General features: G+C 35.3%; 1 long non-coding RNA gene across 1 annotated transcript in view; it reads left to right on the top strand.

Moving 5' to 3' along the window:
• The window catches only part of LOC124526593 (uncharacterized), a 310386-nt gene that overhangs the window by 248798 nt on the left and 48510 nt on the right, over nt 1-13078 (top strand). Inside the window, exon 4 of the long non-coding RNA XR_006965700.1 lies at nt 8236-8297. This is a non-coding gene — a long non-coding RNA (uncharacterized LOC124526593). The remainder of the gene's footprint in view (nt 1-8235; nt 8298-13078) is intronic.

Genomic DNA, 13078 nt, shown 5'->3' with positions numbered 1-13078 from the left:
ATTTAAGAGAGAAAAACATTATTAGTGTTGGAGAGAAATTTTACAAAATGATGGAAAGAAAAAACTAAGATATTGCAGTAGAGAACCTGCACACAATTCACATTTTTTTTTTCTTGAAAAAATTGCAGAAAAGGAAAAGTACACTCATGGACCAGAATAAGTGTTTTTTTTTTCTCTAACAGAGTAGAGATTTTTTTTTTCTCTAAACAGATTCATTCATTCATGTGTTCTTCAGTAAATATTTTTGAGTACCAGAATGTCACAAGTTCTGTGCTAGGGATTAAAATAACAACAAAAAAAGAGGTAAGCATACAGGTTGATATGCCTTATAATTAGCAGTATAAATGAGGAGGAATTTATTATAGGAATTGACCTGAATATATTTCAAAAATATTTTATTGAATTGAAGACCAAATTACTTACTGATACTTACAGCAAGAGGCCAACCATAGCATTTTAAAAAGACTGTGGCTATAGTAGTAAAAGTCCAGAAATGTACAATGTAATGAAATACAATGAATTCTTTCTTTTGGAAAGGATAGAGGGAGGTGGGACTGGGATTATAAAGGCTGTAGAAGAAAAGATCCAGAAGTTTCCATTTCATATGTTAATATTCTTTTTAATCAAAATATTTGAGGCAAACATGGTAAAATATGAAATTTTGTTTAGCTGAATGGTAGTTAGGGTCTTTTAAACCCCATGATTTTGTGTATTTAATGGGAAAAAACATTAAAACTCTTTATAAACTTCAGAAGTACTGTGTAATTATTCAGAACTTCAGAATTCAGTACTTCAGAATTATTGTACAATTTACTTTGCCAAAGGCCTTGACAGTGTTTTGAAAGCACACTGTTCACTAAACCTTAAAAAAAATTCCATGGTAACCATTGCACCATGCAACAAATGCTCCTTGAATCTGTTGTATCTGTAAGAAAGATAGAGATTTGGGATTATGGTGGGAGTATGGTAAAACAAGTGTATTGTAAGAAAATTAGGTTTCTCTTACTGTTAATTTTTTTGGAGTTTATTTGTTTATTTTGAGAGAGAGAAAGAGAGCGTGTGGGTACACGAGTGAGGGAGGAGCAGAGAGAGAGGAAGAGAAAATCCCAAGCGGCTCAGAGCCCAGCGAGGGACTTGAACCTGAGAACCTTGAGATCATGACCTGAGCCAAAATCAGAGTCAGACACTTGATGGACTGAGCCACCCAGGCCCCTCTAAGAAATACTACTTGAGTGCCTATGTCTTGGGCACTTTTCTAGGTTTTGGAGAAGTGATAGTAAGCAAAAATATCCTCATAGAACTTGCCGATAGTGATAGAGGTAAACAACATCAAATAATTACATGCAAAAGTGGTATAAACTGGTACATGTGGGTATGAACTTAGGAAAAAGGATTTATCATAGGGAGATCAGGGAAGATGATTTTTGAGCTAATGCCTCAACACCAGTGACTGAGCCACCTCGGGACTCCTCTCTTACTATTAATTTTTTAATGTTTCCTATTCCCAGGCTCTAAAACTAGTGGATATAAAGCAAAATGGAGTCTTTGAAAAGCAAATAAATGTTGTATTTAAGTAAATATCTGAAAACATTGTTGTAGGTTGTAGCCAAACACACTTATCAAATGTTAAGAAGCAAGAAGATATCATCTCTGGTTTTTCAGTATATAGTTCTATCATAGTAACCACTGCTGGATAATTTATGGAGGCTGTAGACATAAGGTATGTGTATAAAAGGTGGAAAAGTGAAAAAGGAGCTAATAAGTTTTCTTACTTTTGAAGGTATTTCTCGGGTTTTCCTTCTGTTGTTTTTTTGTTTTTGTTTTTGTTTTTTTTAAATCCTGTCCCTGTTTCAATTTTTTTTCTCTAAACAGACTCATTCATTCATTCATGTATTCTTCAATAAATATTTTTGAGTACTAGTATGTCATAGGTTCTGGGCTAGGGATTAAAATAACCAAAAAACAAACCCAAACTCTATTCAAGGTAATTTATTGCTTTTTCATGCCCAGAGACATATTGAAGTAGTTAATGTTTAATGTCCACGTAGAGATTTTAAATCACTGGGAAGGCTTCCTCTCAAGAATAAACAATCAGCTAACTGAACAAACAAAACCCTGTATCATGTTAAAATGCCATTGTCATACAATGCCCAGATCATTTGGTGGTAGGGACTGTGTGGAACCTTGCATTTCCTTAACACACTGTCTTTACAGCTCATTGCTTGTAATTACATACTCAAGGTCACTTTCTTTCCAGACACTGAGATCACTAGATCATGGCCTAGGTCTGCTTATCCATTTCTATAAACCTACCACCTTATATAATAATGCGTATTAGGCACACAGTAAACATTTGTGGAATAAATGAAGAATATAAATGTAGTGATGCATGGTTTAATGTGTCTGTGTTACTCTGTTTCTTGCCTCTTCTGACAGTGCCAAGTAACTTGTCTTTAGAACAAGATTCAAGATGAATCATTAAGAAATAGCAACTTGAAATTTAGTGTATCAGGAACGATGCCCCTTTTTTTTTTTATTCCTTCTTATGCTTTTGGGCCTAACAACATTTCAGGATAAATGATACTATTTTTAATTGCTTTTTAACATTAAGTAAAGGGAATACTAATATTTTAAAAAATAGGTATGATGTAGTTGGTAACTAAATCTATGCAATTATTGTATATATTATTGTATATATTTATAAAATTATTGTATATATTTATAAAATATATAAATATACTCACAATTTATGTCTCGGTTAGCATGTGGCAAGAGCAGTTCTGTGATGAAAGACATCTAGATGTCCCAGCACCCCTTGGCCAGACTACAGCAATGGATGTTCTCCGACTGGTTTACCGTGCCATCTTCATTTCAAGAAGATGTTGTTCTTGTTTTGTACCAACTGTGGGTTTTTTAAAATCACCTCTGTATCTGTTTTCTTTCTTTTTCTTTTTAGCTCAAACCTACCAGTTTATCATAACATCCTGCTGGCTCTAGATTCAATTTTGAATATTTTAGCTCCCCCACAATTTTGTCTGCTAACACCCTGGTCAAAGCCATCATCATCCCTCCCAGGATGCAAACAGTAGCTTCCATTTGTGCTTCTTGTTTCCATTCTTGCTCTGATTGTCTGTTCTTTACCAAGAAGCCACGGGGAGCCTCCAACAATGTCACACAGGGCAGCCCCTTGCTCCAAGGTCTCTACTAGCTTCCTGTCTCCTTAGATGAGAATGAAAGAGCTCTCCATGTCCTACAGGTCCCTGCATCATCTGACCTTGGCCACCTCTTTGACTTTGTTGCAGACCTTTCTTGCCTCTGAGTCTTTGTTTTTTCCTATTCCTTCTGCCTGGAAATCGTTAACTGAAGACATGTAACAGTTTGTTCCCACCTTTATTTAAGTCCTATTTCAAGTGTCACAACTTCAGACAGGCTGTCCCTGACCTCTCTACAAAAATAGATCACTTTGTTATTCTTGATTCTTTTATTATGAGGTTGTACCATATCTTGTTATCTATCTGTCTGTCTGTCTATCTGCCTATCTACTTCCCTCCCTCCCTCCCCAACTACAATGTTAGCTATGGGTTTTATTTCAACCTCAGTGTAACCCCAGGGCATAGATAGTGTCTGGTACATGGATGGTACTCAGTAAAGACATTTTGAATACGTTTTTTTTTTTTCCTCCTTGAAGTCTTCCCTTATGGTTGTTGCCTTCATTTTCTTCCTTGTTTGTTCTAATATTAGTACCATTTTTAAAGCACATGTTTTATCTTCATGATTGTGGATTACATAGACAGAGGAGCATGCCTTCTGTTTCCCTGGTGCTTAGTATGTTTTTGCTCCTAGTGGTAATAATTGGGTTGTCACTGCCTGCTATTTATAGTAAAATAATAGGTAGAAAATAATAACTAGAAAGAACTCATTATTGCCTGGCATTTTAACCTGCTGTCATGTTATTGTGCAGTGTCCAGATTGTTTTAGAATTTTGCCAATGTTTCATGGTACTTTACTGTTGCCTATTGGCACAATAGTTCCTGTTAGGCAGATTCTTAGCTCATGAACCTGATATTTTCCCTTTTAACAGAATCTCCGCTAGTGTTTTGCTAATTACTAAGACATTTCCAAGTTTTACTTGTAATTTATTTGTCATTAGGAGAATTGTGAAAAGCTAAATCCTATCATAAAAGACTAGAAATGATGTGTATAAAGGGGAACTTTTATAAAAGGAGTGATTAAGACCTATGTCTCTGGAGCTAGACCTTCCAGAGTTCATCTTACTCTGTCACATTGTGACTTTTTGTCAAATTGATTAACTTCTCTTTGTCTGAGTTTCCTCATCTGGAAATTGGAGATAACCATCCCTGCCCCATGGATTATTGTAGAGATGAATGAGTTAATGTATTCCAAATACTTCTAACAGTCCCAGAAACATCATATTACTGAATAATTATCAGGCCTTATTATTATATAGTGGCACAGTTACTATTAAAGGCCCATATTTGTGAGAAAAGAATTTATTGGTATTTACACTTGACATACAATACATTATTGAAACTCGTGCAACATATTTGAAGAAAAAAACAACTTTAATTATCCTAACTAAACTGTATTTGTCTAATATTGGTCAACTCTTTTGAAAATTATCCTTGAATAGAGAGATAGGTAACAAACAGTCAATAGTTCATTTGAAGTAATAATCTCACTTTTTTCCATAAATGGGCGATGATCATTCACTTTGCTCTTGTAAGAAACGAAACTATAATGACATTTGAAAACCACAAAATATAACCTGCTTTGCAGAGACTTTGTATTTATTTTTCCATCCTATATTTTACATTTGTTTTAGAAGTTTATAAAACCTAACAAGGAGACTTTTTGTAAAATTTCAATGAGTTGGGAATTATTTTTGTTGGTCTTAGCCTATAAATTGACACATCTAATGGCCAGCAAATTAAAAAACATGCAACAGATCCAGGAAAAAATACCAACTGCAAAAAGAAAGGTGAAATGACAAGTACTAATTTTCTAAAATTAGTTAAATGAAAAGCATAAATGTATTGGAAATGAATTACATTAAACTAAACATTGCTTTAAATATCACTGTTTTTACATATCTATGATACCTCTCTAAAAGATTATTGGTGCCTATTTAAAAATTTGTTTTGGGGTCCCTGGATGGCTCGTTTGGTTAAGGGTGCCACTGTGGCTCAGGTCATGATCTCTTGGTTCGTGAGTTCAAGCCCCACATTGGGCTCTGTGCTGACAGCTCAGAGCCTGGAGCCTGCTTCGGATTCTGTGCCTCCCTCTCTCTCTCTCTGCCCCTCCCCTGCTCACACTCTGTCTGTCTCTTTCAAAAATAAATAAAACATTAAAAAATTTAAGACTTTGTTTCAGTCTTTTTGTATTTAACACTTATAAACAGTAAAGAATTTCTATGAGCGGTTCTTTAAAGGAGACACTTGGAAAACTTCAAGGTAACTTTTATTTTCCCTATTTTACTTTAAATGTATTTTTCCCTTTGAAATTTAGTGAACCCCTCCTACTGAATTTTGGAAGTCTTTCATTTTTTACCAAAGGCAACATGCTTGCTAAGAGTCAACTGAGAGCAATATTTCTGCAGGAATTTTAATTTAATAGTTACACCAGTTTATAATGGAAACATCAATGCAACACTAACAACAGTGGAAGTGTAGACATTGCTGATTATATTAATGCTGTAGACTTACTTTCTCCAAATGAAGATCATTCCGTTTTCTATCTTTTTACTACTTGAAATAAAACATGTTTACATTTCTTCTCAAAGAAACATCATTCAACATACATCTGACTACAACTTTGAGTGCCATGAATGCGTGAAGGCTTGTTTTGTTCAGTCTCATTATCTGTATGGTGGAAACTGTACTATCAGTAAAGATGCTCTCATCAAGAAATCACTTCAAATAGTGTCACTACCTGACACTTTTATTAAAAACGCTAGTGATAGTAAATGTACTTATTGAAACTGTATTTACTACTCAGCTATACAAGCTTTATTAACATTTTTCTTTTTTTAATGGATTATAAATAAATTATCTGAATAGTTTCCTTTTTAAAAATATTGCCCAATACTCAGCCTATTCAAGAGTCTGAAGTACTGCATTGAGAAATCATTTAATCTGTATCAGTCATAATTCTTGGCCACTGTAAAAGGACATTAGCCACAGATCACACTACCTCATCTGCCTGTGTGCACCGTATCCCAAGACATCAGACTGTTTACTGTCTGGTCTGTCTGATTAAGAACTAGTGGAGACTGAGGAGCAGCATAGGTAAGCTTTGTCTCAAGCAGAAAATCCTCAATAAACCAAGTCAAGATCCAGATCACATATATCTAACTTCCTTTTGTAATTTGGGCAGAGGAGTGTAGAATTGATGTAAGAGATTTGATTCATGTCTGGGTTGCACTTACATTATTTATTGTTTGCTACTCTTTGACTACTTACACAGTAGAGGCAGCCCTGAAGACCAATGTTCCCATAGGCAGTTGACATATATTTGATGGCATTTGGGTTAAAACACAGCATAAATAAAACCAGCTTGTCTTGTACTATATTAAAACCATAGAGATGGAAAAAAAAATCAATGTTTTTTTTTTTTTTTCTGTATAGAAAAGGATGAAACTCATGAAGAAAAGAACTAATATTATCCAATTTTGGGTAAAGGCAACAGAAGCACAAAAGCACATAGACTACTTTTATAGAGAAAGATGTAGGTAAATAGACATTTTTGTATGTAGTGGAGATTAGACTGCCAATCCTGTAAACCGTCTCGTTACCTTGATTTCAGAGGACAACAGTTAGGTTACATCGTGGTAATGCTGACTTGATGAGTGCATGATACAGTAATGTAAGGAAACAAAGATCAATATTAAAATGACTACAGAGTCTCTGAGGAGTACACACAGATCAATATGGTGTAAGTCATAGACTACCCTCCTCTATAGAAGAGTCTTGTAAGAAAGTGAAACCAATTCTTCTGAGAAGTTTTCCTACTCTCCCAATGAACTGTAAATTATCATAGTCAAACACAATATTAAACCATTCCTTTCCTGGAACTTAAAGGCCCTTGGAAGATTAACTATCACCCCAAATAATGAAATGAATGAAGTTTTCTTTCAAATTATAGTTTCTTCCACATTATTTTACCAAAGTGGGCTTGAGTCAAGAGCTTTTTGTCTCAGGGCATATTGAGTGTGCTAATAACCAGATATACAGAGTTGGGCTGACCCAGAGCCATCTAGCTAGTTAGTCTCAGTCACACCCCTGATTGGTGTTTAGAGGTACAGGGCAAATTACTGTGTGATTCTTAACTCATGTAAGTCCGAGATAGAATGGCTCACATGTAGAGTTTTCAGCAAGCAAAGTGAATTTCTAAATTACAGCTTCTCTCCTTAGATATAATCAGTAAATTGATTAGTAAATGGGTTCATAGAGGTGTTTGGCTTCCTGACTAGGAAGCCCCCACCCCCCATTTGTTATGGCTATTCCATGCAATGATGAATATGGGCAGGTACCTCATAAACGGTCACATTACAGACAGACAACTTCTGAGTATAGAATGGAGGCATTTACATAAACAGAGGCTCATTCTCTGCTTCATGCTGTATTGCAATTTTTAATGCCCATTAACTATCTACTCTGCCTGCACTTGAGCCCCTGTGCTAACATTAAAGTAAGTTCATCTTCAAGGGAAAAAATATATCTCAGGAGACTCGTCTCAGATAGAGTGTTTGAATAACATTAAGTGAACCAAGCAAAAATAAAATGCTAATGAAATTAGTGTAGTCAGATTTTAAAGTTGATGAGAATAAACAAATTCTTCTGATAAAGTATAACCGTAACACTTAGTATGTTTTTCATTGCAGTATTTGGGAAAAAATACAATTGTGTATTGAAATAATTTGACTTTTTAAATATATTTAAGAATTTTTCTTTTTGCTGCTCTTTCTAAAGTAAAGGTCTATTGGGAGAAAATTTGATTGTCCTATATAACTTACTTATTAAGACTAACCTGACTCCTTTATTTTCATTGACTCTAGTATTTGAAAGACGACATAAAATATAGCATCTTTTTATTAGGCTCTATCCTAATAATATGAAGAGTTCACATAAATTTTAAAGGACTCCATGTGTTCCATACAAAACACTTAATTAGATATTCACAGCAATCATGAAATAAAGTGCTTTTCTCTTTTTACAGGTGAGGAAACTGAAGTTCAGAGAGGTGATTTCCCCAAATTATATACAGTTGTACGGGGCAGAGTAAGTTCTAACTTGAAAATAATTGTTCTATAATTTTATTCAACAGCGTTTTTTTTCTTTTTCTTTCTTTCTTTCTTTCTTTCTTTCTTTCTTTCTTTCAAACCATTTTTAGGCATTGTGCAAAGCAAAGAGATAGCAGAACAGAGTACAAGACAGTATTTACCTTGGTGGCACTACAGCCAAGGATATGTGTTTGGAAAAAGCATGTGCAAGTGAGGGGAAAGAGAGAGAAATGTACAAGCAGTAACAATATAATGTGATAAAAGCTAAATGTGATAATAAATTCAAAATGCATAGCATCGCAAAATCGGTAGCAAATATTACTTTGGGAATGTGTCAGGGAACCCTCAGAAGGGAGGTAATTTATAATATAAGTTGGGAAGGACAAGTGGATTAGGTATTAATCAAGTAGAAAGATCAAAGAAGGCATTTTTGGCATAAACAAAAGATGTGAAGTGAAAGGAACTAATAAGTATTCTTGAGCAGCTGAGTTGTCTGTGTGTGGTTCTATAGCCCTGGTGTAATGACCAAGTGAGTGAGACTGTAAAGCTAAAAACCATCGAGAGCCTCAGAGGTTTTGCATGTCATGGTAAGGAGTTTGGATTTTCTTTTTGGTCAATAGGGACCCACTGAAAGTGTTGAAATTCATTCAAAGCTTGAACTTCCTTCCCCAAAACTAAGTGCAGTAAGCACCAGTCTTGACGCAAACATTGTATTTTGAGCCAGAAAAGGACATTAACAAACAAGCAAACACCGGTGGGGGTGGAGAGAGAAAGTCACACGACTGGTCTGCTAAAGATTCCACCCCAGTGGGAGAAACAAATGACAACCCACAATCTCAGCATATGGTATGTAATCTGAAAAAGATTGATGCACATTTACAGGTGATGATTCAATAATGACAATGTTATTATTAGAAACATAATACATTTACACACCTTCACCCTCCACATCTCTTATTTGAGAACTACTTGTATAGGAAATAACAATGAAGTATGACATTGTGGAGGAAAAAAAAGAAGTTTTGGCATTGTCATCACACAAACCCACAACCACAAGCCCGACAGAAATATTAAGGACAGCTGGAGGCATGACATGTTTTTAAATTTAGCCCATAAACTCTTGAAATTCTACCCTTAAGGTTTTCTCTGTAGGAACTCTTCTCTCTCCAAGCTCCTCCTGGTGACTGACATTACTTCTGGACCACACCTAAGAGGTTGTTAGGAGAAGAATATCTATGCAAAATAAGAAATATCAATAAAGCAGATGTCCTTACTTTGGTTTCCATAAATAAGAAAGAAGTTCAAGGATAGCCCTGATGGGGATAACTTTAAGATGGCAGTTCTTAGTAGTCAATAGAAAAAAAATAATATCAGCATGATAAAGACACAGAATTTTATTTAAAAACTTATACACACACACAACATATAGGTCACCAGTAGGTGGGACCCAAAGGGAAAAACACCTGAAGCAGTGGAGCTTTTTATGCTTTTGTAAAACCCCTGTCTTTTTAAAAAAGTTCAACTGTAATCATGCAGAGGAACTTCGTCCATGACAAAAGGGTAGAAGCCAAACTAGAGAAGTTGACAATGTAGTTGATATGTAGTTTGAAAAGCTGTATGCATTCAGATAAGGCTCAGAGTAAGGATACTTATAGAACTTCTAAGGAATTAAAAAAAATATAGTAGATCAGTGTCCATTATTTTTAAGAACGTTAGGAAAAAGAGAAAGGCTCAGATTGCTATAAAGAGAAAATAGAATGCTTTTCTTGAAAAGGGGTGGGAAATGTGTGGAGGGGGAGGATGACCGTGATAATTACACACTGTTCAGATTCTAATCAGCAGTGGGACACACTAGAAATAATTTTCAATTATTTATTTGAGTCACCTAGAATGATGTAAGTTTCTAAGCATTAGACAACCGAGGTTAACATGTGGAGTTTTCCTGCATCCTCTTTAGAAGTCGCCTTGCACATTGCAACACAGCCTTACTGTTAGAAGGGTAAGTCTTCCCTGCCGTATTTAACTCCATTTAGGGAATGAAGCAACATAGATGGAATCTCTTTGAGATTTACTTAAGCATTTAGTGGTTTGGGACAGTGGTAGAGCACTGCAGTTCAGAGGTGAGACTCAGACTCAGACAGAGCTGGACTTGAATCCCTGTTTCCCCAGATGCTATCTGAATAACTCTGGGGGAACCTCTGTTATGTTGCAGTTATACACAGCCCCTAAAATGGGTATCTCATAGGGTTGTTGTTGAGGATAAATGAGAATCCAGGCACAGGAACTCTCCTAGAAAAATGTATACTTATGTACAGTGTTATGGATATTTTACAGTCTTTCAGAAAATTTTGATGGAGTTTTAATTAGTCAGTTGCATTTTTTAATGTTTTTGTACAAATTGGTAATTACATTATCAAAGATATGGATAAATAGATGGCTTCCATTATGTTTCTGCCTTTTATTGGCTTATTTTTCCGCTTACCAGTTAAAAAAAGACAATTTTTTGGAGCAGCTTTAGGTTTACAGAAAAGGTTTTGTTAGTTTGTCAGCAGTGAATACTTGTTCTTTTGAATTAATTGAGTTGCAGTAAGAGTACAAATGAGTGTGTAACTCTTTATCCATTGAAATCTTGAGACTTGATAGGTAGTGACTTCATCATTTATACACATGTATATTTGTGCATCCAGGTTGAGTAACTCCTCACTTTAAAAAACTACATGTAAATAGGTCTTTTATATTTCTTCTTTACATTGCTAATTTAAAAGCAAGTTGTATTTGAACTAAATTTCAGATTTTCTAGTAGAAAATTTGATTATAAATTAAATTTTCGCTGAACTATTAAGCAAACATTCTCATCTACTTTGTAGGTTTTGGACAAGACGTCCACACTGTAAAAACATGGCCACATAGAAGACTGCTTATTGACCTCTATCTTGGATAAATCTCTTTGTCTTTGCTGATTCTGACAAAGAGTTTTGAATCTTGTTGGCTAAAAACTTATAAAACAGCAAAGTTCTCTCTAAGGGACTCTCTGGACATATTGTTATGATGTATGACAGTCTAGAAATACTACTCTACACTATACTGTGCTTTACTTTAGAGTCCTACCTTATCCCAGGTCATATCCTACCATTTCCTTGCTTTATCATTGTGTATTAGTTTTCCATTATCTGTAGTATCATTACACAAGTATGAGATGAATTCATTAGCAGTCTGAATTGGACAGGGTAATTTTTTTAACAAAATAAGATTTTGTTTATTTCCTTGTATATGTATTTTTCTTCAGTACTATGTAATTTGGTTTTGCAATTACTTAGCCAATGATTTATTGCCATTTAGGTCATTGAAACAGAGTGCAGATGTATTAGAGCATTCCATTCCATTGTCACAGGGGCCCAGTTCCTAACTGGAATAATGATGTAGTCACATCTTAATGACAGTTTAGTCAAAGTTGAATCCTACTCACGTATAATTGTGTTGATTAATAAACATGTCATATTGATTTTAAATACTTTGTATATTGGTCATGATCAAGGCTGTCGAAGCCTCACAAGAGCCTCTCACATTCCATGACTCCCAGTGTGACTCACCAGCTCAATGTTACCACTTCACAAAGCACATATTTATAGCCTTGGCATTACCCCATGTGCTAAATATCTGGGTGTTGGGAGCTGAAATTGCCACTAGGGTTACAAGATCATGTAATTCTGAAAGGAAATTCAAGATGAGATCTTTGGCTATTAGGAGAATAGATCATCAAAAAGAGAACAGGTTTTGAGAGATATAAATAGGAACAACTAAAGAGCTCAGAGTCATCATAAATCATAGAATAAATATGAGAATACATGAGAAAAAATGTTTCTAGTTACAATTTAAACCAGCTTACAGGATACTGAGATGTGTAAAGTCAGGGAACTTTTTTTTTCATCTGAGAAAGGATTTTAGTAGCCTTTGAAGTCTAAGATATCACTTAAAGATTGATAGGAATATACAAAGTTCTCCTGGAGACTCCTGATCAATTCCATTTTGAGACGGTTGTTATGGTTGTGAGCCCTTGTATTATGGCCTCTTGTTTATTTTTATCCCAGAGGAACTCTGTCATGTATGTTTTAGGTCTAGTGATGTATAAATAGTTACAAATAGAGAGAGCGGGAGGCAAACCATAAGAGACTTTTAAATACAGAGAACAAACTGAGGGCGAATGAGGGGTGGGGGAGAGGGGAAAGTGGGTGATGGGCATTGAGGAGGGCACCTGTTGGGATGAGCACTGGGTGTTTTATGGAATTCAATTTGACAATAAATTACATATAAAAAATAAAAAAAACAAAAATAATAAAAATTAAAAAAAGAAAGAAAATTGCAACCAGGGTCATGGGCTTTCAACCCATGTCTCACAATAGAATAGTCTTATTTCAGGGCACCTGACCATCCTGCAAACGTGGTGGTGGGTCCAGAGGACAGATAGCTGAGGCTATCAGAAAGCCATGTCCCTGCAGCAGCAGGGTGGGCAGTGCATTTTCATAGCCATCACACCCTGGGACACAGTGGGATTTGGAGGGAAGAAGGTGGGATTTAGCTTTACATTCTAGCTGTGTCACTTAGCAGTTCCCTGACTTTAGACGGTTTTTGATAACCATTCTGTAAAATGGGAAAATTAGTTTATACTCCATTTATTGTAATAGTTAAACATACGATAAAGGGAGGGAGGGGGAGAGAGAATTTTGCAGTTGCTAAGAGATGGACATAGATATAAATAAATTTAGGAACGGTAGGAGAACA

Source organism: Lynx rufus, unplaced genomic scaffold (genome assembly GCF_022079265.1).
Source record: "Lynx rufus isolate CCGP_SWC_20201006 ecotype Redwood Valley unplaced genomic scaffold, mLynRuf1.p SCAF_5, whole genome shotgun sequence".
Classification (NCBI taxonomy): domain Eukaryota; kingdom Metazoa; phylum Chordata; class Mammalia; order Carnivora; family Felidae; genus Lynx; species Lynx rufus.
Note: the sequence above shows the minus strand (reverse complement) of the source record. Positions and strands in the feature narration are given on the sequence as shown.